Consider the following 27,613-nt stretch of genomic DNA (forward strand, 5'->3'; position numbering starts at 1 on the left):
CTACCATTTATTGGGATAACTGGTTCCTGGCCCTTTGGAAAATACCCAGTCATCCCAGGGCTAGACTTCTCAGGAAAAGTAACTTGCCAGTCCCTTTTAAATTTGCAACTAAAACCTATCTACACTTTTATTTGTTACATATATTGTTGGGGCTTCATTTCAAAACGCTATATTACAAAACTGTTTCAGATAACTTTAAATCCATGGCAGTGACTTTCAAATTCTTTTGATGGCAACTCACAAAATAAATCTATAAATTATTTTTTATCATAAATCAGTATATACGCACACACACCAAAAGAATATAAAAATTTTATGAAACTGTTCTTACCTTTTTACGAGTAATACACTCTAATATCTATTCCATTTTGTTTCATTGTTTTTTAAGTGCTTGTCACACCCTCTAGAATTATTTCATAATCCACTAATGGGTCAGGACCTGCAGTTTGAAAAACACTATTTTAAAATTATTGTTTCCAGGTACTCTAGCCAGTAGTCTGGTATCCAGATTTTTAAAAGGCTTATTAAAATGCATCATCAAAAAGCAATATTTGCTAAAGGACCCTCAGTCTCTATAAAGAGCACTGTCTTGGGGATTCCAACCATAAGTTACCAGATAAATAACCAGCTTTCCTTTGCAGAACTGAGATGTGAGCTCACCAAGTAAAAATGACATAAAATCAGAACAAAGTTGGAAAAGGAGGACCACCTCCAAATGCAATATGTGGTCCTTCTGGGAAACATGCAGCAGCCTAGAGTGAGGTGAGGGGGACAAAACAGAAAAAAAACCATTAATGGAGAAAAAATCAAGCTCGTAACTGCTGTCTCCAGGCTTCACAAGGTGCACTTGTACTTCCAAGCCTAAGAGACAGAGTGATGTTCAGCATGACTCCATAATCCTGTGGCCTTGAGAACTTCAGCAGACATCAGTTAAGTCATTTAAGGATAACTGCAAATTAAATTAGTTCATCCTAATTACGCAAAAGTGATAAATTCAAATAAGCAAGGTAATTCAATTCTGAATTAAAAATTTTTTCAATCACTTGACATCTCAAATCAAAGCAAATGGGTAATGTTACCAATTATATCAATTCGACTCTATATTTCAATACATAAACATATGATGAACAATTAAAATTCTTATGTGATATGCATTTAATTTGTTAACATTTATGCTACAGTAGGGAACCACACTCGAGAAACAGGGTCATGTCCTTGAAAACCAAAGAAGGTTATCACAAAAGAGTCTTTGTAAGAATCCAGCAACAGAATGAGTCCCCAAAATCTATTAAGTAAACTATCCCACAGGAAATGTGAGGCAGATCACACTAGTAAAGGCAACACTATGGAAGCTTATGAAATAGTTATCAAGGGAAATATTTGATACATAATAAAAATATTTAGTTTTAGGAAGCAGTATGATAGGCTCTGATATGGTTGCACTTATGAGTACAGGACTTTCATAGGAAGGAAAGAAATGGAAATTCACTGAATGTCTGTGTTTTGTCATGCATCACTAAATACCTTCGATTACATTATAGCATTGGAAACTAGGAAGCAGAAATGTTAAATAACTTGTTGTAGGCCACACAGTAATAAATGACAGAACTAGGACTTAAACTCCATCTTCTAATTACACATCCATTATTCTTGTCACATCAACACCACTTTATCCTGAGCTAGTACTCAAAATATGATAGTGCTTAAACTATTTGCCTAAGCATTTCTTAGGATTTCTGATCAAGGTCAATTCAAATTCCAATTTCAAGGCTAATGAATAAGAAAGTGACCTTGAAAAGGAAAAAAATACGTAAAAAATATACAAGCATTCCGGGTGGCCTTATGAATCTTCAAACTTTCGATATTCTCTGTGTCTCGTGTAAGGATGAAAAAAGTTATCTATTGCTGTATAACAAACCACAGCAAAGTGGAGTAGCTTGAAACAGTAACTTGTCTCTTATTGTTGTGTGGATTGGCTGGGATTCGCTGGGCAGTTCTTGCTTGGGGTTTCCTAGGAAGTACAGTCAGATGTCATCTTGGGCTGAAATCCTCTTTGCCTCTATTGTGCTGGATGTCAAGATGGTTCATTTCTGTGTTTGCTGAGGATGCTGGCTGTTATCTTATTCGGGGCTGCCAACTGGAGGGCCTGCATGTGGCCTCTTCATGTGACTTGGGCATCTCTCAGAGTGGTGGCTGGGTTCCAAAAGAAAGCATCCCAAGAGGAAATATTCCAAAAGACCAGGCTTCTTACAGCCTAGCCTCAGAAGTCCCAGAAAGTCACCTCCACAGCATCCTATTGGTTGAGCCAGTCACTGAGGCCTAGGCGGAGGGATGTAGACTCCATCTTTTGATATGAGAAGCAGCAGGCAATAAGGGAGGGAGGGAGACTGCCCATGTCACCTTAGTCTTTAGCCTCCCATCTGGCATCTCTACTTTACCCAACTGAGTTAGAAGGGGAAATAGATGATACAACTACAATAACACAAATTATTGTGTGGTGTTTCTCTATCTCTTTGGCACTCTCTCTTTCTCTGGAAACACAGCACTTCTTGAATGAATGGATAAATGAGTCTCTCCCTTTTCCTCTCTACTCTCTTTTTGCCTCCTCACCTTTCTTTTCTTCTTTTTAACTGCAGATGAAAGGTTAAAAAAAATGTTTTAAGCAGCAACATACTCTAATTAGTAAATCTTATAGTTAGTTTCTACTCAGATCTCCCATTTCATGTCTACCTGCCTGATTCAGTCATCGTCCTATCAGGGAAGGTGATAAGAATGCAAGCAAAGGAGAGAAGAGAGGGAAAAATGGGAAAGCAAAAGTAGATTATCAAAGGAAGAAGGAAAATATAAATGGGAATGGAAATAAATCAGGAGCACTGAACACCGTTAAGCCCAAATGGCTGAAAAGACAAAGGGAAAGAAGCAAATTTTTCCCTTATGATGCTGCATCCATCCTTCCTTCCTTTCCAATCCATGGCCGCCATCACCAGCCTTGTCTAACCTTATTTCTTAATGCCTGAATTTTTGCTATATCATCTTACCTAATCTCCCTGCCTAGTTTTTACCCCTTAGAAATCACCAAAAATGGGACCAGCCCGGTGGTGTAGAGGTTAAGTTTGTGTGCTCCTCTTTGGCGGCCTGGGGTGTGTAGGTTCCCATTCTGGCACAGACCTATACACTGCTTATCAGGCCATGCTGTGGCAGGCGAGCCACGGATGAAATGGAGGAAGATGGGCACGGATGTTAGCTCAGGGCCAATCTTCCTCCAAGAAAAGAGAAAGAAATAAAATAAAATAGATCATCAAAAACACTCCTTTCCTCCTGGTGCTCTCAATTACAAAAAAAGAAAAGAGAACACTAAATGACTTCTGAAGGATTAAGTCCAATATAAACATTTTAAGAATTTTCATAATCTGACCTAACTTTCCTTGCCACTCTTGTTTCTCAAGTCTCCCATATGTGAAACTCTTTACTCAGCCAGAGCGCTCTACTCAATGTATCCAAATACACAGAAAAATGAGACTAGATCTCACTATTACATCATGAAAAATACAAAACCTGAATCAAGGAAAATAACAGACAACAAAAATATTACATTACAGAAAGCAGTGTGGTGACATTATAAGCTTATAATTATAGCGGTTATGGTCCAGCTCACTTCTCACGAATACAGCCTTCTCCTTTTGTCTTCTGTCCTTTGCCCTAAGGATCCTATCACCAGGAGCATTCCCTGCCGCTCTCTGCCTTCCTAAATGCTGTCTCGTCAGGACCCACAATATTAACTGACTAATTTGGAAGAAGTGTGATTAACAGAATTATTCTGGACCTGAAGTCCCTTATTAACACTACAGCATCAGATTTGATTCTCGATGGACACCAAGTCACTCAAATTCCATCTCAGTGTTTACTCTGTAGATTTGTTCAGTATACGGTTGATTAAAGGACCATTCACCCCAGTTTGGTAGATAATTCAACCAGCCTCCAATCCAAAGTTTGTATAACTTTGATTTGTAGTAATTACAAACAGTAATTACAGAAACAGTTAAAACATTCATTGCTAATATTGTAACTCTTTGGGAACCTCATATAAATGCAGTTTTAAAAAAACAGGATATTTGAAGATAGTAACATACACCGTGATTAACAAGATTTTGTGGTGAGAGTAGTTTATTGTCAGGTATAATTAAAGCTGTAGATGCTATTCTGAAAGTACAGACTTTAGGGGGCAAGGGAAGAGAGTTTTTGAAGCAAAGTACAAATTAGGAATAATTACAATGATGGTTATGGAATGTCAACATCCATTTCATCATGATGAGCTCAATCTCCTTCAAAATTCACTTGAGTCCGGGAAAGCATTAGTGTAAGACAAAAGGCAGCTTTGGGAAAAATCCCTTTGAAGTATTAAGGAGTAGAGTGATTGGCAGTCAGCAAACATAAAAATGGACGAAAGAGTAAATGTCTTGATCACCTACAGAAAGTGTACACTTCAAGTATCTCATTAAAAAACCAGTTTTCTTTTTCATGTCCAATGTTGAATGCACCTGCAATTGTTGTTTTTTAATCTATTTTGATCCCCAAACTGGATATAACTAAATGTTTTATGGGAGTTTATAAAGGTGATGAAATTATAAAGAAAAGTAAGTGAAAGATTATCAGACAGGAGAGTGGAGGCTTCTGGGGTGATATCAACATTGTATGATTTGACATGAGTGGTGGGTCTGTGGGTGCTCACTTCATTCTCCTTGTTTATGGTTTATGCTTGTTGCTGTTTACAAAGCAGTTATGTAGAAAATCCGCTGACACTAATACCTTCGACAGTTCATTAGCCCGAGGGTGTCTGTTATGCTTTAACCAGGGCTTTGCTCACGTTCCCTTTTGCCCACATGAAGCCAGTTGTGCATTAAGAGATGACACAAACATCTCTTGAAACAAGAGATTTCTTCTTGTTTTCTAGAAGAAATAGCGAAGCTGGTCTAGCGCTTGGTGATATTTCCAAACAGTCCTTTTGTGAATGGCCATGAGATGTCCTTCTTCAGCCAAGGATGAAGTCTTATACTTTGTATTATTTAAAGTACCTGATGCCATGCTACACAACTAGTGTGTGTGCATCCGTTCATCTGACAGATATTTACTGACTCACCTGCCAGCTGACTCCCTGGGAAGCCAGAGCAGTTTGCCAACTAATATGGTTAATTGGGATTTGATAAGTGCTATAAAGACACCAGAGATTCAGCAGTTTCTCCCAGCTATGGAACTTATTTTGGCTAATGGATATCACTCTCACTCCCATTTCAATCTTACAAAGGGATGCTAGAAGAGGATTGACCAGTCAGAAGGTGGAAACTTAATAAAAATTGGAAGTCAGAGACAGGAGGGAATGAAAGCAGCAGAGGAAGAAGGAGGCAGAGACTGGACAGCCAGCAAGGCCTCAGTGCCCTGCACAGTTTAAGCTGAGCCAGATATTCTTCCTGTTTCCTTGCTTGATCTTTGCTTGATCCTCCCTCTTGCCGACGCCCTCACCTGGAGGAGTCAAGCCCAGCACAGATGCCACTTAGGTCAAAGCCAGGGAAAGGTCCTGGGATCAAAACTTGGCTAAGTATGATCCAAACTTCCAAGCAGTCAGAAGTAGAAAGAGCCAGAAGATAAACCTAACCCATTTTTGAAGGGGTGCCAAAGGTGAAAAGCAGGAAAACCAAAATTACTCATCAAGTCTAAAGGGGGAGCACAGAGCCAGAAGCTGAGAGGAGAAGAGGAGTCAAGCAAGTCAGTGCCAGGTAAAAACAGAAATAGAGAGTTGAAAAAAAAAAAACAAAGCAAAGCAAAATGAAGGGTCCAAGACAATAATTGGGAGCATTCCTTGGGGTTTGATAATGGATTTTATGTGTTAGCTTAAGTTAAAAGCAAAAGATGTGAGCGGGTACCTTCCTTCCTTCTGACATTATCTCCCACCTTATCAACAGTCCATTGTTACCAAGGCATTAACAACACTTACCAAACAAAGTCTAGAAGCCCTTTGGGCAGTCTTGCTAAAAACCATCTTAGTCTAGACTGATTTGGCCTTGAGGATGACCACATCTCCTCAGGACAGTTCTCCCTGGATTCCTTCATTGGCTGTTTTGGGAAATGACGCACCTGGACAAATGGTCTACCTAAATGAATGATTCAGGTCTGAGCAGCATGAGACACTGGCAGATAGGAATGCCTCCCTTAGCAGCAGAAAATTCAGCACTTACCACGTCCCATGCGGCATGCTCTCCCAGAATACTTTTAATATGATATCCCAGTGTATTTAACATTTTAAAATTACTCCATTTGGTTAAAATCAATTAGATTTTTTTGAGGATCTTGGTCTTTCTCCAGCCCAGTTTAAACCATAATTTCCTGAAGACTGGGATTATCTCGCCATGTTCTTTTTCACGTCCCCGTCGTTTCTAGTCAAGCCTCAAAACATGAAGTCTGCACTGTGGGTTCATAGCACCTCAGAGATCATCTCGATTCTCCCCATCCCACAGTGGGAAAGTGACCTCAGTCAACGTGGAGTAGAGTGTTTAGTCTCAGCCTTAAAATAAGTGTTTTCTTTTTTATTGTCTTTTCTTCCTGTCTGCTTTTCAGAGTAGAAGCAACAGTAATTTAAACTTTTCTGCTATGTGACCTACACTCCACAGGTACCTTATAATAGCTGAGCCAGGGCTTAACAAAGGAATTGGGTGTGTGTGGTATTTGTGTGAGCATGTGCTTGGGTGTGTGTGGTATTTGTGTGAGCATGTGCTTGTGTGTGTGTGTGTGTGTGTGTGTGTGTCACAATCTGATTGCCGATGTGGGATGGGAGATGGGGAAGAATGTTTAGGCACTTGTGTATTTATATCAAAGAGATGGTAGGACCCACAAAAAAGAATTCATTTTTTGTGATGTTAATGTTATATTTTGGGGGGAGGTTTTGGGGGAGGAAGATTTGCTTCTAAGGGGTGGACTCATATCTCTGTGTGGGGAGGCTCAGTTATAACGACAACTGAAGTCTCTCCTGGCGTTGGGATATTTCATTCTCATAGGGAGAAATGCAATGCTCATCCCTCCTCCCTCACACCCCCCCCACCACTTCCTTGGTGCCCTTCCAAGGTAGGGCCCTTGGTGCTGGCTGCTCAGTCCTCCCCCAGGGGTGGCTTTCCAAGGCCAAGAGGGCCAGAGAGGGCTGCTGCCAGAGATGCTTCTGTTCTGGCTCCTTCTCACTCCCCTTCCTGTCTGCTGGGGCTTTTGGTGGCAGCACCTAGTCCTGATGGGGTTAGAGTACCACCCTGGAGTGGATGGTGTGTGCACCAGCAAGCATCCAGTCAATTAATGAGTTATCCTCTGCGTGAGCTGGGCTGTGATGTGCCGTTATCTTCCTGCTCCCATTGTACACTTCACACACCAGCTTTCTCTCCAGTTGTTTGATCACTAACTACTTCGAATATCATGACCATAGGCTCATTTATTTTTTTCTGTTTTAAAGGATGGTGCTGGTGTGCACAGGGAGCAGCCACGTCAATTCACACATTTGCCAAGGTATCCGATTGTGAGCTGCCTATCAAGGTGCTGACTTTAATAAAAGCTTATTACCATGAGCATTATTTAGCATTTATGTGGCTCCTCACAATTGTTTACCCATTATTTCTCAGCGCTCCCCTGTCCAGGTGATCAGTGTTAGCAACTCACATTGTAGAGGCAATAAATCCGGGGTCCTGGAGAGGTTTTAGTAATATCCCCAAAAGGACACAAAGTGAATAACCACAGAACAGTGACTTTCCTGGAACCCCTTGAAACTGGCCTGGACCCCTCTCCCTCTAGCATACTTGGCGAGTTCACTCATTCCATCATCTGGTTTGCAGACCTGCACAGGGTGGGCTCTTCTCGCAGATTGCAGCTCAGATACCCTGAGGCCTTCCCTGGTGACCTTATCTACAACAGCATCCCCTCCCCAAGGCTCTATCACATTCCTGTGTTTATGGACTCCACAGAGCTTAGTGCCACCTGAAGTTATCTGTTTATGTGAAGTTGTGTGTCTTTGTGTTTGTTGTCTGTCTGCACCATTCAGGAAGGTCATCACTATGAAAATAGCAGTCTTGCCTGGGTTGTTCATTGCTGTGTCCATCCTCTTTGTTGAAAGCACCTGTCATTACAGTAGGCGCTCAATAATGCTTGTTGAGAGAATGACAGAGACAGACCCTGTAAATACTGTTACTCACACGTCATTTTCTTTGCCTTTTCATCTCTTTCTGGATTTTCTGGCCATAGTCACACATACAGTCAGTTATTCTCAATTACGCTGGAGCTAATGATCCAGGCTGTGGATGGCCCAGGTCCTTGGCTTCCTTCCCTCTCTGGCTTCCTCTCCTCTGGAGATTCCTCCAGATCTTTCGGTCTTTTCTGGCCTTAGTTGAGAGGGGTCGAGAGGAGAGTAGGGCAATGAAAGTCCTATTAGACAATTTTGCAAGTTCTAATAGCTTTTGACAGGTACAAAGTTGAAATTATTGATCTTAAGATTTATTTTTTACCTTATTTGTGGATTTAAAAAAATGCCTCTGTTTTATATATGCAGTACAGTGAAAAGTGCTTTGAAGAAGTTAAAAGCACTGTATAAATGTAAGAGAGAATTATGTATGCATGTAGTCCCATTAACCTTGGTAATTGAGACTTGGTTGTAGATTTAAAATATAATTAGTTTTGATAGAACAGTAGCTCACACTTTTCTAATGGGTAGAGCCAGACAAGGCTTAGAAAACGTGCCTTTGGTAGATTTTATTTTTGAGCCATCAAATCAAGACAAAGCTTACAATCCCTTCAGAGGCTAAAAGGGTGGCAGTAGTGGTGATTTCTCATCAACAAGTCAGAATAGGCAAATGGTCTTAAATGATTGCATTTTCTTGCTTCAAATTTCAGGACAATGAGAATACAGTTTCCTCCGAAAAAATCTTAGGCTGATCTTGGAAGAAAGACCCCCTGGATCATCTAAAAATAAAGTTTTCTATTTAAAGGTTGGTTTTAATGCTCGTTATAGCCCTATGTGCTACCAGAAAATGGTTTGCCTTTTTGTTTTAAACATAAGGAATCAATGTAATGCCTTATACCTGATAACCTGTGCTGTTGTATTTGGTCCTCCCTACAACTCTGTCCATAGATATTATTGTTGCCACTTTATAGATGAAAAAACGGAAGCAAAACCATTAAGTGCCTTCCCCAAGGTCTTAAAAGAAGTCACCAAGAAGGTGGTGTGGCTCAAGTCTCCTGACTCCAGTTTACTATTCCCCACAATAATGTTGGAAAACCACATTGGAACGGGAAGACTCATTCCAAGTACTGCTGTCACACCAGCAAGCTTCAAAGGTCAGGCAGATATTTTACTTTATGGTTAAATTGGCCACGTTTGCTCAGTGTGTACTATATCCCAGGCCCTGTGCTTTGCCCTGGGAGGATTCAGAGAAAGTAAAAGACGGATTAGACTTTCCTGGCTCTTACAAGCTGGTGGGAATGGGAGACACATACATACAAACGTGGAAGGGCAAGGGGGACAGTGCACTAAGAGAGATACACAGCTCTATGGGAGCAGGGGAGGAGCAGTCTCTGAACACGTTCCAGGAAAGGGGTCACCTTCCATGCCAAGATGAACTTTGCATGAATAAAGATTTAAGTGAGGACAGATTGAGAAGAGTGAAGAGGGGAATGGGGTGTCGACCAAATTTCATCCACCTGCAATTTTACCTACTCAAATTTTATCTACCACGGCAAGAAGTTAGTGTCTAATATTTTTAAATTACTTTTAAATACAAGTATTTGCGTATTAGTTATATAAATAGAGGTAAACACCAGAACAACTATGATAGAAACGGCTCAAGTGGTTTCCATGAGGAATGGAACTGGGGGGATAGGAAGGATTGGGGTTGTGAGGTGGGGGAGGGCCTGCCATGGTTCTTTATAAAGCCTTCAGTACTATTTGGTTTTAAAGGCACAGGTATGGATTCCTTAGATAAATATTAGTTTTTAAGTGAGCCTTAAAGAATGAGTAAGGTTTCTCCAAGGAGAGGGAGGAGGTGGGTATTTCTAGCAGAGGACCCAACATTAACAGAGAGAGGCGGCAGGAGAGCAGAGGGAAGAGCAGGTAACCCATTAGGATAACTGTGGAACACACCTCCCTGCGTGGGGACACATGAGCTGGTGCTTGATTGCAGAAGGCCTTGGATAGAAGGGCGCGCACAGACACATACACACACTCATGTGGTTGTCGGCAGGAAAGCAATAAAGGGTATTGGGCAAAGGGGTGATATGCTCAGAACTGAGCTTTACGTACAGCAGTGGTTCTCACCTTGGAGATTACCTTGCTTGTTAAAATTGCTGGGCCCCGCATCAAAGTTTCTTCTTGAGTAGGTCCAGAGTGAGGCCCGAGAATCTGCATTTCTAATAAGTTCCCAGGCAATGCTAATGCTGCTGGTCTGGGAACCACAATGTGAGAAGCAATAATAGAGTAATCTAGCAACAAGGAGAAGTCGAGACTAGTGTAGTGGGAGAATGAAGGTCAAGGGACTGTTCCACTAGGACACAGCAGAAGGAATGGGGCCCTGATGGGGAGTGACGGTGAGAAAGTCCAGAACAGCAATCAAGAGAACAGACTGACTGCTTCAAAGGATAGAGGACCACTGGGCCATGTTCTGGGTCACAGCAAATCACAAATCACTGTTAAATCTCCAGTGCTTGGGCCAAGTATGCCAAGAAGCACCTGAAATTCATTTTTAAAGCAGCAATCCTGTCTAGAAATTAAGCTGTGAGTTTTACCTTACTTTCCCTTTCTTCCCCATCTCTAACCTCATTCTAGTGCAATTTAGGTTACAAAAGCATCTTCCAGGGAGAGCATTCATATCTGCACGTGGTCAGAAAGTGTATCTGTCTGTATATATAAAATCGTATTAAAGCTGGTTTCCTTATTGTTTCATTTTAGAACATCCCTGTAGCTAAATGGTGTTCAAAGTAAACATGGAGAACAGAAAGCATCCATCTCTACCTAGTGGGGCAAAAAATGACTGAATTCCCATACCATATAAATACCCCATGAAAACACAGAGGAATCCTTGATCCACCCAGCATTCACTGAGTATCTGCCTCGTGGCAAGCACTGCGGATGTGCTTGGATACAAAGGTAAATAAAACGTGGGCCCACTCCCAGCAGTTCAACATCTAGCAGTCTTTGTCCCATGCTCTTAAATCTTGCTAAGGATTGGGTTTTGTTTGTAATAGAAATTCTAAAGCAGGGACAGAAGAAGTTATCTTTCCTAAATTGCCCACCTCTGTTGTCTAACTATTCCACTGAGGAAAACACTTGGTCCTGGTCTTGGTCCTTCGCTGAGCTCAGATATGTTTTGCTGACACACAGAGTCTGGGCAGCATCCAGCCCCCCGTTTACTCCCTGGTCTTTAAGTCTAGTAAGTATTTTATCATTTACACCTTTCGATGTCCAAAGAGAGTGCCGCTCGGGGTTTAAAACATGCAATTTCCTTTACTACCTCCCCAAATAATGGGGTCATTTCAGGACCAGGACAGTTTGGCACTGGGACGTGTTTCCCAGAAGTACTAATAGTTCGAGAGAGGAGCAAGTGTCTTCACATCTGCAGGTCTGGGTGCCGAACTTTCTACTGTCAGTGAGAATCATGTCCCAGTGAAAATGTAGAAGTGAACCAACCCTCAAAGGGATAAGGTGACAGGGAGTGCTGTTTACTTGAGTCAGAGAGTAACTGAAAATGACTTCTGCAGCTGGAATAAAACAAAGGGTTGAAGGTCAACTTCCTCTTTGATTTTGGCTAGTCAGCAGTTCAAGCAGCCTTTTCAAATGTTTTGTGTCTGCTGACTTGTCCAACTCTATAAAAGACCCCACATCTTGCACCAACCTGTACCTCTTGGGCACTGGAGCGAAACAAAAGGAAAAATGTTCCGACTTATTAGAATTAATGAAGTCATGCCACTCACATCCGTCCACGTTACTCCACTTTGGTCACCACCATTGTGGTCCATGCTGATATCATTTCTCTTGTAGATTACTGCAGTGGCCTTCTCACTGGTCTCTCACATCCTGTTTACCCCATCCAAAGCATTCTTCACATTAAATCACTGTAATTCATTAATTCACAGTATTAATTCACAGTAATCTTTTGGAAACTCAAATAATACAACTAAAATCTGAATACCCTACACATATAAATAAATCCTAACTTAAAAATTTCCCCTGGCTCCCCATTGCTCCAAAGACTTAACTAGTTGATTTGGCCCAGAGAACTCTGCTTAATCTGTGCCTCCCACGCTTTTCCCTCTTCTTGTTGCATCACATTCCTCCCTCCTCACTCTCTCTGCTCTCATCACCCAGATTCCTCTGCCTGGAACACTTCTCCCTCCCTGCTTTGCCAAGTTGTCTCCTACTCACCTGTTACCTCTTAAGCCTTATCAGCTCCTGAGGGGTGGGTGAGGAAGACCCTCTTCTCCTTGGTTAGGCCCAATCCCCATGTTTTAAACTCCCTTGGCACGGACAACCAGCTCATGAACCCTTCATAGAATGTAACATGGGACATTTACACAATCTTGTATGATTAATTTCTTCCTGATCTCCCCTCTAGACTGTAAGATCCATGAAGGCAGAGACTCTACCTTTTTGCTTACCATTGTATTCCAGAGCCTGGCATAGTGTCTGGCACATGTTAGGTACTAAATAAATTCATTCTGAAGGAAGGAAGAATGAATGAGTGGTAAATTGATACTTCTAAAATAATAAAGAGGAGGCCTAGCATTTTAAATGAGTGATAATAATGGGTAGCACATATTAAACTTCTAGTGTTAGGTAAACACTGTTCAAAACTCTTTACTCATTCATTCCAGTTCCGAGGACCAACCCTATCAGTACACATCAGTATCTGCGCATAATAGATGAGATATGAGACTCAGGCTACTTGTGCACGGCCAGGCAGCCAGTGTAAGGTGAAGCCTTAACAGTTGTCAATATTGTTACTCTATTTATTACTATTCTCACCTTGGTGGAGTTCCTAAGAGTGCCATCGTCAAAGGGGGTGGTGTTGGGCAGGCAGAGCCCTGCCCCCAGGCCTCTGAGCGCCTTCTAAGGCTGGGCCTGGAGTGAGAGTTTGGGGGGCCAGGGGCTGTGAGGGCCTGCCCACCGTAATGGAAATGGCACATGGAGGAAAGGATCCTTCAGGCTGGGCAGTGGGGAAGGTCACTCAGGCATCCAGAAACCTTCCTCAGAACCTGTCTTTGAATTAAATCTCAACTCATATCTTCCAGAAGCCTGAGGTGAGATGTCTGGCCATGTTGCTCGTACCGTCGCCCTCAAGAAGCCAAACAGGCTCTCAGAGTCTCTCAGGCCCTGCCCCCAGACGTGGCCCCGCCCCAGAGCATGCTGGGCAGGACCTCCCCATAGATCCCTCCCATTGCCAATGTATTCCTCCAGAGGATTCTGAGCTCTGCTTGGTGTTTCCAGCTGTGATGAGGTAAATGTAGTCTTGGTCCTCTGGAAAAGTAGATAATTGCGGCAGATAGTCCACACATGTGAAAGTGTTATGACTTGGAAAGGGCGGGCAGATCCCAGGTTGGGAGGATTAAGGAAAGCATTGAGGGAAACCTTTCAGTATGGTGGGAAGGAAGGAGGAAAGAAGAGATGGAGGATCTCATTTTGGTTTTGGTTTTGTTTTGTTTTGAAGTTTTTATGAAGAAAAGTTCCCATCTGATGACTTCTCTGTTTCCCTCTGGTGGTCCAGCACATATGATCAATGAGCGGGGAGTGTGGACAAGGTGTAGGAAAGTGGAATTGTTTTGAGAACTTAGGCAAGCGAGTTGACTGAGAAAACAATCACAGAAGCTCCCCCGAGACAGGGCCTCTGTTTGTTGCCTCCACTGGGTGTCCCAAGTGCTTGGAAGAGCGTCTGGCACATGGTAACACAGGAGGAATGACTGGATTCTGAGGCAGTGGTGGAGCTGAGCAACAAATGTAGAACAGAAGTTTATGGGGCACAAACACACTTGTGTGATTTTATCCAAAAGGAAGCAGGCCCTTATTTGAAGGCAGTTCTAAAACAGGCAGAGTTGGATTTTGCTAGACAGGACGAATGAAAGAAGGGGGTAGGCTGTTTAGAGCAGAGCAGTATATTTAGGTTTAGGATTAAGTGATGCCCCATGAAGTTTTGCTTGGAGAGGGAGGAAATGAAGACAAAGGTTGTCAGGTGAGCAGGGGAAAGTATAGAGTGGCTTGTAGTTCCTGAATAGGTTGAGGAATTAGCATGCTGAGGGCATAAGCTGAGTGGATAAAGGGAGGAATGTCAGACTGTATTTTTTCAGAACACACAAGTGTTGCTGGTGATAAGTTCTAGGATATGGCCGTAACTGAACTGGAATGAAGGTAAAGGACTCTAAGATGAGAAGGAGCAGACAGTGAGAGATCAGATCATTGGATGGTCTATCCGGATGGATGTTGGGGCCTCTGATTGATTCCTTCCACTTTGAGTTCCTTTCCTGTCCTCCACAGAATTGGCATTTCCTCTAACTCTAACCTTCAGTCCATGGCATGACTCTGGACAAGAAGGCAGAAATGGGGTGGTGAGAGAGAGGGCTGAAGTAGACATCCGTTTTGTTTTTGTTTTTATTTTGACACTTAGCATTCACTCACCTTCTAAAAATAGTCCTTCTTTTGCCCTCTGGGGATCTAACCCCGTTGTCAGTTTCAGTCCATGTCAAGTGGAGTTGTTTATCACTAACGCTCTTACTTTAAAGGAGGGCATTGAAGTCAGGCTTGGCCAAAAAGATTGGTCCATGCTTTTGGCAACAGCGTTTGGTCAGGGATGTGCATGTGACCCAACTGGAGACAATAAGGCACAGTGGGACTTTTGAAGGGACTAGTGGGAGAAACAACCCATTTTTGGCTGTGCTTTTAGTTTGGAAGATGTAGCTACGAACTTGCCAGACAGACTTACAAGGTAGCCAGTCCAGAATCTAGAGCAGAGAAATGGATAGAAACTGAAACTTGATGACATCAGCTGAGCCCCAATATGAATCCTCCTGCCTGAGGGCAGCCTTACTCCCAGACCTTTTTCAGGTGCCTGAGTCAACAGATCCTGTTTTTAAAGTCAGTTGAATTGTACTTGCCATCATTTACATCCAAAGAATCCCTCACAGCGTAAGGGGGCTCTCCATCCCTGGCTCCCTCTTCTGTGCTAGCACTCTGAATGTATATTACCTTCTCTGTCCTTCAGGTCGTGCCCTTCTATAAAAGAGGGTAAAGAAACCTACTTCAAAGCATTGTAAAGTTTAAATGGGATAATATACATAAAAAGCATAAATTTGTTTCACAACATTGAAGTACAATAAGCAGTACTTAATTTTTCTAAATTAAATTAAATCTGGCTCAAAGACCCCATTTTAAAGGGTAGGAAGATATACAATAGTAGTCATTAATGGGAGCTTTTTGCCTATTTAGTTAAGTATTCACCATCAAATATGTGGGTAAGAGCCTGTGATCTTGAGTCCATCTTGGTTGCCCCTGGGATTTTCATTGCCCAAGCCCTTCAGGCCCATTGAAAGGCCAGTGGCTGCACAGCCTCTGTGCTAAGTGTGAGCAATGCCGTGTCTTGCGACAGCTCTCAAGATGATGGGGCCTGATGATTAGTCATCTCAGCATCATCACTTCATCCCTTAAAACATTGTGCTGTCTCCTAGAGGACTTCCACACAGAACCCGTCCACCTAAGGGACTCGTGTCTACATGCTGATTCTCAGGGTCTTGGAGCCACTGCTACCTTTAGGCAACTCTCCTTCTCTCACCCCAGCACTTGTGTCAACCCCTATCTCCTCTCTCCTTGGAGCAGCCAGCTAAAGTCTCCTCCCACATGAGGGTCTGGACAGGACTGTACAACAGGTATCTCACAACTTCTGCTTGGGTTCAGGAAACATGACAGCCATTAATAACTCCTGAACCCAGAAGCCCAGAACTTCCTGTAAGACAAATGAGGAAAGGTAACTTTTATTCCTTCTGGAGTCCCCTCAGGTGGAGGGTAGAAACAGCATTATCCTGCTTCAAATGAAGGTTGCCTCAAGCTGGGCAAGAATCCCTGCAATGGAAAATTACCTACTCTTGTCAGCCCAACCCCCTCCCACAGTGAAGCATTGCTAAACTTGCATAATACTCAGTTCCTTCTCTACCTCCTGGCCCCCATAGAAGGAAGGAACAGACCCCGAGTCTCCTGGGAGAGATAGGGAGGCAGCCTCCACAAATCTCTGAGCTTCCACTTGGCCTCCCTAAGGAAGACCAAACGTGTCCTTGTGACCCCAGGAAAATAGCCTAATTTAGGCTCTGATCCAGGGCCAGTGGAAGTTCCAGAGGAAAGGCCTCAAGAGGAGCCCCGGGGCCAGCCTCGTAGCCAAGTGGTTAAGTTCGCATGCTCCGCATTGGCGGCCCAGGGTTTCACTGGTTCGGATTCTGGGTGTGGACATGGCACTGCTCATCAGGCCACGTTGAGGCGGCGTCCCACATGCCACAACTAGAGGGACCCACAACTGAAATATACAACTATGTACTGAGGGGATTTGGGGAGAAAAAAAGAAGAAGAAGATTGGCAACAGTTGTTAGCTCAGGTGCCAATCTTTAAAAAAAAAAAGAGAGAGAGAGAGAGAAGAGCCCCTTCTCATAGCCTTGGCCCCTTCATTGTGGCTGCAGATTAGGGCACAGTTCTGAGTGTTAATCCATGTGAAGGCTGCCTCAAGAAAGCTGATTCCCTTAGGCAGCACCTGGTACCAGAGAAATTCACAGTACCTGAAGCTGGGATCTGGGGTTCCCATACCCAAGCCACATCAAGGTACCAGTCAATTCATGCATTTTATTGGCCCTGACATTAGGTTTGGAGTGTGGGCTTGAGGGTGTAAAAATTCAGGTAACCCATTCCCATCACATTCTATGTCACTGAAAATTCTTCAGGCGCCACAGAATATCGTGTAAATGAGACCCCCACCCCCACCCCCACCCCCCACGCCCCCCAAGCTGCTCAGCACTGATCTCTGGGTATAAGCAGCAAGCCCATGAAATCTGTTTGTAGAGAAATTCATCCTCATCTCTCCAGTCACTGTTCAGCTAATAGGTTTTCCTTCTTTTGGTAAGAGTCCTGCTTTCCCATAGGAACTGGAATCTGGGAAAAAGGAAAACAGTACTAGAAGCAGAACAAGAGTGTGGGATCACTCCTGGGTGGTACTGTCACCTCATTTGGACAGTTCACTACCTAGATGTGCTGAGTGTGCAAATTCTGTCTCATTGCCTCATCCAGTGTTTCTCTGAATAGAAGCAAATATCTGGGCACCAGGTATGACTTGTTTTGTGACCCCAGCCAGTAAGTCAGCCCTTATGAGCCACCACCTCTCCCTTGGTTAGAAGCTGTTTGGCAATGGGTTCATGGAAGACATCCCAGAATGGGAGCTACATGCTGAATTCCCTAGTACTGGCTTTGCCATCGATTGTGTGATTCATCCTCTCTGATGTTCAAGCTGTGAGAAGCAAATTTGAAATGATGGATGTGCTATATTAAATATATCAATAAGAGCAGAAGTTAAACCTTGCAAGCTGTAGGGTTTGCTTCCTCTATAAGCCTGGCTATCTCTATGGGAACTGAAGGTTGCTTCTTTAGGCCTGTAGTCGGGGAGCTAGAGCAGAGTGGAGATACGGTGGCGGAGTGAGGATGAGCCGTCTTGCACCTAATTTTTCCTCCCCTCTAAGTCTGAATACTGGCAGTGGCGAGGCAGGTGGTTCTAAGGGCTCCTTTCACTTTACCGTTCATGATGACCCCACACCGCCTTTACCTCCATGCCACCTTTCCCTCCTTCTTTGGATGCTTCAATCTCTTTGATGTTTTTCTTACCAGACGTTACTCCGCTTAGCCATTAAACAGCTTTAACTTTGATGACGTGGATATGGATGAGCACAAGGATCCACTTGGTCCCTTTGGTCACTTCTGCTTCAGTGAACTCAGTGGGATGTCCAAGAAGAAACCCTTGTGTTAGGAAGAGTTCTAAGAAGGTTCCAAAGATCCCTTCTTTTGCTAGTCACACCCTTGTATAAACTGCTCCCCTTGAGTGTAAGCTGGACCTCATGATTTGCTTCTGACTAATAGGATAAGGGAAAGGTGATGGGATATCATTTCCCTCATTAGTTTACAAGATTGTGACTTGTGTCTTGCTAGCAGACTCTCTCCTGGCTTTGATGAAGCAAGCTGCCATGTTGGAGAGGCCTACATGACAAGGAACTGAAGGTTGCCTCCAGCCAACTCCAGCCAACAGCCATCCAGGAATTGAGGCTCTCAGTCCAACAGGCCTTGAGGAACTGCATCCAGCCAGCAGCTATAGAAGTGAGCGAAGAAGTGTGTATTTCCCCAGTCAAGCCTTCAGCTGAGACCCCAGCCCCAGCTGACACCTTAATTGCAGCCTTGTGAGAGACCTTGGAGCAGAGAACCCAGGTAGGCCTTTCCACATTCCTCACCAACAGAAACTATGAATTAATAAATACTCGGTTTTTTAAGCCACTAACTTTTGGGGTATTTGTTATATAGTAAGTAACACACCCCTAAATTACTGTAACCTTGGTGTAAGATGTAGCATGGCTGGGAAGGCAGGCACCAAATGAGAGGACGACCTCCTTGACAACATTCCTGGAGATACTGTCTTCAATCTCGAAGACTATCCCCAATTCTCTTAGCTGCAGTGGTATCATTGTGCTCCCCCCAGCCCTGATTAATCTCCAGGAGGTGAGGCCTAGGTAAGGTAGTGCTGGGTGGAATGGATGGCCAGGATGTGGGGTGTTAATCTGTCTGGAAGGGACATTGTGAGCTCGAAGTGACCCTCAGGGATCATGAGGAGTGATGATAAGGTCATTCTTCCCCTCCTCATTTTTTCCTTCCTTTTCCACTCACTCCACCATTCCTTTTTCCCTACTTGTTTTCTCCTTTTGCCCCAAATTCTGGGTGGCTGCCCGACGACCATTCCTACAAATGATAGCCAGGTGATCTCTTGGTCTTGCAATAATTCTACCAAGCTGGGCCTCCTGAGGAAGTTTCCCTCGGGAGCGGCTCCTCCCATTCCTTGAGGTGTCCTCACATGCAGGGAGACCTCATTGTTGAGCTCAGAATGTGTCTTCCAGACAGATTAACACCCCACATATAACAGATTCTTCAGCGGGACCCACCCAGTTCCTGGACCCTGCCCTGGCCACTCCAGTGTCCACAATCGCAAAACCCATCCATACGCACACCTGCACTGACTGCTCACCTGTGAGATACTCAGGAATCAGCAACTTTTTCTAAATGAAGGTAAGCTACCGTTTTCAGGAAAAGATTCATATCTCTGGTCCTTTTCAGAGCTGCGAGTTCTCTCCTCCCTTCTGCTCCAGGAAGGGTAGAGGAAGGGGAAGGGTGAACTGCTCCCCATTTCCGTTAGGGTCAGCTGAGGCGTGGGGACGTGGCCCACCACCCAGACCTCCTGAGGGAGAGAAAGGCTCTTAGGAGCAGGTGACATTCATTCCTCACCAAGAGATCCAAGAGCAACATTTCCCCCTGCCACTCACCTCAGGGCCTAAACACCCCCACACTTCCAATTCCAAAACTTTCTGAGGCAACAAGGGGAAATTCTGGCTGTATCCTTCCAGAGGAACGCATCCCACCCTGCAGCTGTGTATAGTTCAGGATAGTGAGGGAGCAGATGGAAAGACAAGTTGAGCCAAGTTCTGGACTTGAAGGGTTTTTCTCATTTTGAAAAGGCCCGGAAGTTTTTAGAGTAAACTTTTTGTACTTTTTATGAAAAAGTAAAGTGTTTTAAGTACAGGACATCTGAATAAGGTCAAATACAGGACCCAAGATAAAACTGAGAAAGCCACTGTCAGGCCCCCTACAAGGGACTGGTCATCTTGCAGAAACCGAAAGAGGAAATCAGTCAGAGCTGACTTCCCTCCTTCCTTTCCCTGAGCATAAGCGCTGGGAACCCCAAATCCACTCCCCCAAAGCACCACACAGAGAACACTACTCTCTCCTAGCAGGAACATTTCTTGAGGACGATCAGTATCCTTGGTTGTGTTAACTCTGGTTCTCATCAGAGGATGTGTTCTCGTGAAAATGGCAATGCTTTCTCAACAAGGACTGAATGATTTCTTTGGGGACATTTTTCCTCCCTGGAAGTGTTGGAGAAGCATTTCCTGTTTGAATAGAAGAGTCAGATCTCTGAACACAGTGCTTTCATTAGAGGTGAGGGTGGCCGGAGGGACATGGCATACATCATGCATGCAGGTGGGTCTTGGATAGGGCACAGACTCCCTGTAGGGTGAGGAAGGGGGTTGACTCTGGCATAAATGCTGGTCCTTGAAGGCCACAACTTTCCAGGGCTGTCTGATCCTGTCTCTTTTCTGTCTAACCCTTGTACGAAAACTCTTGTCAGGAGGGACAGCATCTTGGCTGCAGGATGTGGTCCTTGCCCATTCCCCTGGCTGTGGGTCAGAGAGCCCCGTAGTTGGAGGGATGCCCCTCGTCAGGCTCTACCTGGGCCTGCAGTTCCCCCTTCTGCTGACTTAACTCTGCAGCCTCAGGTTCGTATCTCCATGCCAGTTTCTCCTCTAGGATCTTCCCGATGGCTGCCATGAGCTCATGAGCTTCAGGAGGCCCACAGCTCACGAGAGCTTCACTTTGAGCTGGGTCTCAGAGCGCTGCAAAGGTTGACGTGAACTTGGCTTTTTGCTGGGGACTTTCCTGCCCTGTGATTTTTTCCTTGGAATTAATCCACTGAAAAAACTGCCTCATTATTTTTCTGAAGTAACTTTCAGGAGGAAACTGTTCATTCTGTGACAGATACGGGGAAGTGCCCTGTAATTCTCTGTCCTCAATAGAGTGGCTCTTCTTTCTGGCTTTAGACGTCCCAACTCCTGAATCCTCGCTTCCACATTCTCCTGCTCTGGAGTCCAGAGGTCTCACTCTCTTTGCAGCTGGTGGGAAATTCCTATCCTGGCATTTCCATGAGACATGCTTAGAGGCCCAGGGTTCCCGCTAATCTCCATTGTCCTCCAAGTGGACTTGCAGCACCTGGGAAGCTCCCATGTCCCCACTGGAGACGCTCTGGGACTGAGTCAGTGAGGAGTCGAAGGCAAGCTATCTGAAGTAAGGGATATGTCAGCGGGAGAGCCTTTAGGCTGGCTATGTTCCTTGCTCTTCAATTGAAACTTCAACTCGGTCGGGAGCTGTTTTTTAATGTCTGATGGTTTGGAATCTTGGGGAACTGGTATTTTTGGTGAGGAACATTCACTGGTCAGGGTAGTTTCTACTTTGCTCACATTGATATTTACCATTTGGGAGCTTCCCAACTTGTTGGTTGTCAAGATGTCACAAGATTGTGATGTAAGAACGCACAGCTCCTCAGCCTTGAATTTCTCCCTGAAGTTCATGGTGGACGTGGAAAAATGTTTTCAATTCTTCTCCACTATCTTTTGGCCCTGAATCATGTCCTCTCTATCACTGGAACTCACATTCTCATCCCTTGGCACATGTCCAGCCCCAGCTTGCCTTGTGGGCACCTCTCAGCTGCATCTGTTATTGTCTAGTGCAGTCTTACTGTGACTCACTTTGTCTATAAAGCTGTGTGTGAGGATCTCTGAAGTCTGTCTGCCATGCTCGATTGCCTGGATATCCTTGGCAAGCTCCCGGTCGATATCAGAGTCGGATGGTTTTAGGGACCCCTGTCCTTCGTTGCCCACAGATGAGGTAGCAGGGAGTGGAAGATCCAGGATGGGGACTGAATTCGTTGTTTTCACCTTATTTCCCTGAAAACTTTTAGAGCTTCCCTCAGGGGGCTTGGAAACCTCAGCTTTGGAATCCACCCCAGAAATATAGGTGGCTGAGGAGAGAAAGTCAAGTTGGGGAAGAGGCCATGTTTTGGCTTCTCTCAACTTATAGGATTTTATGGATTCAAGAACTTTGAGGGGTAGGCCCCACCTCTGACTCACACGAAACCTTATAATATGGGCTTCTAGCACCTGTCGGGTGTTGGGATCCAGAAAAGAAAGCTCTGGAGTGGTCATCTGGGGGTGGACCCCACCTACTGTTATGTTTTTCAAATTTCTGTTTTCCATATTGTTCTGGGAACTCCCAGAAGGAGGGGATGGGTTGTCCTCAGCCAGCCATGAATGACACACCCCAAGGGGGCTCCTCCCCGCAGTGATCTGCCAAAACTTCTGGCTTAGATGTAATCTAAGAATGGTTTTCATTTCATTCTGGTCTGTGTCCTTCCTTGAGACATTTAAGAGTTCATTCCCTGAGTAATTTCTTGAGTGACACACACAGCTACTTTCTGTCTCTGAGGCAGCCCTCAGACTCTTCAGTAGGTAGCATTCTGAGACCCTTGGAGGACTATCTTCTGGGCTCTTCTCTAGGATATATCCAAGATTCCTCTTCATGTCCTGCCTTAGTTGAAACTTTGTTGAGATCGTCTCATGGAAGCTTCCTGGGAAACTCAATTCAGTCTCTGCTCGATCCTTGCTACTCTGGCCCTGAAGCTGACGGAGCTGTGAGTGAGCATGTCTGCCTTTTTGCTGAGATGTTTCTGTGCATTTACACAGAGACTCTAGATTCCTACTGGCATAGAGGCAGCAGTGTGAGAATAGCCTCCTTGGAATGTGGAGCTCCATTTTATCCTGGGGTTCACTGGTGATATGAAAATGGCCAGGAAGGACAGAGACTGGTACATAGGCATGGGAGGACTGGCTGACCAAAGGAGGGGTGAGAGCTTGAGGACAAGTGGCTTCTTGAGATTTTTGGAATGCAGGGACTAAACCCCACAGACTTTCTTGTTGCTTCTGCAACATGTGCCATTTCAGGTGTTGATTTTCAGTTGAGATATGAGAGTCTGACTCAATCTGGGATCTATGGAAAGACACTCCATGGTCCCTAATCTGGGATGGAGAAGAAGATGGTAGGATTGAGAGTGGGGATTGAAGGTGGGCATGGGGCTGGACCTGAGTGAAAGGTGGGGGCTGGGATTGGGGGTTGGTCTGAGAGAAGGGTTGCGGATGTACATCGGGGAGGGGAGGAGGGTGAGAATGGGGAAGTGGTAGAGATTCTTGATCCCACATCTTGACTGCAGAAGCATTACAGATTCCATTGAATAAGACAAAATGAGACCCTAGTGGGGCACTACTACTAGAAACCAGGAGAGTGGCCAGCAGGGACTCACTGTGCAGAGAGGGAAGACCCCAAAAGAGCTGGGTATATTTGTGCTGCAAGTTTTCTCCCAAAGTCTTGACATACAGTAGCTGTTGACAAATGCTCAGCTGCTCTGGTTTGCCTGTGATGTCCCAGCCAGTTTAGGGGGCTGTGGTGTCTTGTACGTCAAGTGGCTGCAATGAATTCCCTGAAGACATCCGTTGGTTTTCTGAGCACATTTGTTTTGAAAATAGTCCTTCCTCCTTTTCTTTCTTCTCTAATATCTGGAAATCCATTCTCTTTTTTATTTGTCTTGCCAAGAATGCCTGGCCGTTAAGGCCAAGGAAAGAATGGCTGCTGGCCTCCATGTGATTGGTAGCAGAGTCTCCCCAGAGACAGGTCTCTGGTAGACGGAGGGAAACTTGCTCTCGTTGAAAATCAGAGTGTGATAATGTGGGGAGGAACATGTTCTTGGCAGGAGCCTGACAACAAGAGAATTCTGAAATTGACAGACTTGAATGGTCAGTGCCTCTGACTGTTGGGACATAAGTGGACAACCCACCAGGGCTATCTGGAGATGAGTTCTCTGGAACAGACTTCAATAAGATGGAAACCGATTTAGATTGAGTCACAGTTAAAGGGTGGTCTGTCGGTGGTGAGACAGACAGGCTTGGTGCTGCGTGATGACAAACCAGTGAATCATTGGGATTCATTATCTGGGACAAATTTGGTAAGGCGTTAATATCTTGGGAAAGGGTGCGGTCAAGAGAGAAGATCATATTCAGAGACAGAGTGGCCTCTGGTTGGAGAATAGGCCCTGTTGCCTGGGTGTCATGTGGTGGGAGAGGGGGAAGGGCAAGGGGTTGGGGTGGGGAATGGTCTGCTGGGAAGTTGGACTCCAAGGGAGGAAAAGGCTCTGGTGGCATAGAGTGACCCGGTGGTGAGGGTGAAAGAAAGTCAGCTAAGGGTGTCGTTGGGTTAGGTGAGAGGACGGAGGGGTGCGGTGGGGAAGGGTCAGGTGGAGGGGATGGTGTTAGGTCTCCTGGAGGGACTTCTGAGAAGGCGGAGGACAGAGTGAATGATGACTCAGTCCCAGAAGCTGTGGAAGCCAGAGAGGACACAGAGGCAGTATCATCTTCCAGGTCCTCCAGGAACAGCAGCCGATTGACCTCCATGGTTGTGTTATTACACACCTCACAGGAGGGGTCTGGACATAGCAGTTGACGAAAGCAGGTGGTATCGTGATACTGGCCCCGGGGACTGAAGGAGACAGGATATACATAGCTGCAGCCAGGACCAGAACAAATATATGGGGCCCTGGCAGGTCTGACAGAGTTAGGGGCACCCATTGCATACTGTCCTTTCACATCCCCCCACTTCCTTGAGCTCACAATCTATGTTGTTTCCTTCTCCCTAAGACTTTCACAATCTGGATTTCAAAATCTGAGGATTTTCCCTCCCTTATCAATCTCACGTTTCACTGAGGCCCTAGAAATTCTTAGACCCTGCTAAGAAGCGGGATGCAGGAAAGAAGGATTGTATTTAGTCACCTTTGCAGCAGAGAAAGCACCTTCCTTGCCTCCTCTGCTTCGCTCTGGCAAGCTCTCCAACCTGGGAAACCAGGAAAGTGATGAAGGCAGAAGCAAAGAGATATTTTAGGAGGCAGAGTAGAATGTCCTGTATGGTACCCTTGGTAGATTGGACTTGGAGAGCTCCAAGAATTGGGATTCAAGATCACACGGTTAATGATAATAATAAAGCTCACGTATGTATGTTGCTTTATCATTCACAAAGGGCTTTCATTCATATATGTATGTCATCCTATGTGAGGCTCAAAAACACCATGTGAGGAACATAGGTCACTGGTTACTTCAAGGAAGAATCTGATCATCCAGGAAGTCAAAGTACTTTCACAAGGTCAGGAGACAGAAGTTCTGACTCTTGACATCTCATACGGCCACTTATTGGGAAACGCCCATTGCCCAGGTCCATCACTGCTTCATGCCCAGATGTGGGCAGAGCAGGAATCTGAGAAGTGTTTCAGATTCTGACTGCTTTCCCATGATCCTCTTCTCTGAGGGCTCTGTTTTCTGAGAGGGACTGTATCTAGTGACTGACATCCTCAGAGACCATGGACCTGGGACCTTATGGAGAGGACAGGAAGGGTCACCCTTGGAGAGCTCAGGTGGGATAGGTAGAACCTTACCACTTGGTGTTCCACCTTTTCTTCTCCTCTTGGCTCTGCCCTGACACTGAGAACGAAAAGAAAAGAAGGAAGGGCTGGGACTCATTGGTCTCACTTCTCTGTTTAGGAAAGTCAGATATTTGTTATCCAAGAATAATATGACTCTCTATTTTAATTCCTATAATTTTGCATTCCTTCCTTTTATTAATTTTTAAAGGTGATAAAATACTTTCAGTTTTTCCTGCTTTGAAAACCTTGAAGGAGGATTTTTGGCTAGAGTCCACACTTGATGTTCTCAGTCACAAGTCCTCTGCTCAAGGAGGGCATAGACTCTGAGGCCCACAGTCACATCTGTGCTTCCTCAGATAGGCCCCTGTATCCTGGAACAGAGCTCACACTCCAGTGTCTGCTCAGAGACTCAGCTCTGTTCTCCTGATCTGCCCAACACGAAGGAAGGCTTGGCAAGTGGCACCTGACATGGCAAGATGACTCATGATCAAGTGCTGGGAACGGTGTTCGCCTACACAGATCTGAAACGCTAAATAACTGAATCAAGGACTACAGAATCACTGTTTGGGATTTTATTTGGGAACCTACCAGCACACCCAGATGGTCTGTGAGCTTTAAATGGAATCCTTAGTCCTCCCTGAAGCCCTAGTTCTGCCTGTTCTCTTCCCCTAAAAGAGCAATGGTCTGTCCTCTCCTCAGACTTCCCATTTTAGGTGTCTCTCTGGCCCAGCCAAAGTCATTTAAAAATGTGAGAAAGGGAACAGGAAAATAAAGAATTATCCTTTGAGGAGTGCCTTTTGGTTCCAGCTCCAACACTTAAAGATCTTGGGAGTCTTTACTACGGTCCTTAGGAGAAGCAAAAGCTGAGCAAACTGAAAATCAATGGCTTTTCTTGAAGTCACCAGAGAATTGAGGTTGCAGGGCAAACTACTACCCAAAATCTTCAGAGAGGGTGAATGCAGAGAATCACAGTTAAGATCAGCTTACCTGGAGCAGAAGCCGCTAGAGCCATAAACTGGTAGAAACACGTAAAAGACACTGACAAACTGCTGAGGATGCATGTGGGCTAGCATGAAAGTGAGAAACTCCTGGAGGACCATTTAAGGGGAGGCCCCACCTACTCGTGAGTTTTACTTCCAGGAACCCTACTAAGTTTTCACAGTGAAGAACCATGAAGAAACTCTGATGTTTCTGGCAGGGGAGGGTGGGGGAGAAAGGTTACCATTTTGAAAGGACTTTGAAATATCCCCTGAGTGTGCTCCCTAATAGAAGCCTCCTCAGCAGGGGAAAAGAGTACCAAGCCTTATCCCACGTGGGTGAAGGGCAATTACCCAACTGCAGCCCTCTGTAGCCTTCCTGTCTCATCTAAAGAGTTCAAAGAAAAGAAAAAAAAGCTTAGAAACACTTGTGAAGGTCACAACCCAGGGACACAGGCCCACTAAAAGATTTAATTATATCCCCTCCCTTAACACCTTCCCACCGCGTCCCCAGGGCTGCAGTATAGTGATGGCATCATAGCTGAAAGAGTTGCAAGGCATAGGCTCTGTTTAAGGAGGAGATTTAGGGGAACCTAAAGACACAAGAAACACAAAAACAAGGACACTAGAGGAAATTGAAGCCTCTGACATGCACAGCTACGGTAAATATTAAACACAGCCCAACACCTAGCCAGATGAGCATAAAACTTCACACTAAAGGTTTATTTATTTCAGTTCCTATTTCCTAATACAGCATGTCTGGCTTTCAACCAAAAATTACAAGGCATGCTAAAAGGCAAGAAAAAACAGTCTAAACAGGCAAAGCAAGTATCAGATCCACATTCACATTGACACAGGTTTTGGAAGTATCACACATAGAATCCAAAATAACCATGATTAGTATGTTAAGGGCTCTGATGGAAAAAATAGATGGCACACAAGAACAGATGAGGAATGTCAACAGACAGAGGGAAATTCTAAGAAAGAATCAAAAAGGAATGTTAGAAACCAAAAACACTACAAGAAATGGAGAAGGCCTGTGATTGGCTCATCTGTAGATTGCATACGGCCAAGGAAGGAATATGTGAGTTCGAATATATGTCAATAGAAACTTTGCAAACTGAAATGCACAGAGAAAAAGAAAAAAAATTTTAAAGCCCGGACTATCCAAGAACTGTGAGACAGTTTCAAAATATGTAGCATGTGTAATTGGCATACCAG

At 44.6% G+C, this 27,613-nt stretch overlaps 1 long non-coding RNA gene across 1 annotated transcript in view; it reads left to right on the top strand.

Moving 5' to 3' along the window:
* LOC138917990 (uncharacterized) overlaps nucleotides 1-19,360 on the top strand; it is a 33,863-nt gene extending 14,503 nt beyond the window's left edge. The window contains exons 5-8 of the long non-coding RNA XR_011426708.1: nucleotides 8,914-9,008; nucleotides 9,175-9,357; nucleotides 18,236-18,505; nucleotides 19,212-19,360. This is a non-coding gene — a long non-coding RNA (uncharacterized lncRNA). The remainder of the gene's footprint in view (nucleotides 1-8,913; nucleotides 9,009-9,174; nucleotides 9,358-18,235; nucleotides 18,506-19,211) is intronic.
* Nucleotides 19,361-27,613: the final 8,253 nt, after the last annotated feature.

Source organism: Equus caballus, chromosome 16 (genome assembly GCF_041296265.1).
Source record: "Equus caballus isolate H_3958 breed thoroughbred chromosome 16, TB-T2T, whole genome shotgun sequence".
NCBI classification, from domain to species: domain Eukaryota; kingdom Metazoa; phylum Chordata; class Mammalia; order Perissodactyla; family Equidae; genus Equus; species Equus caballus.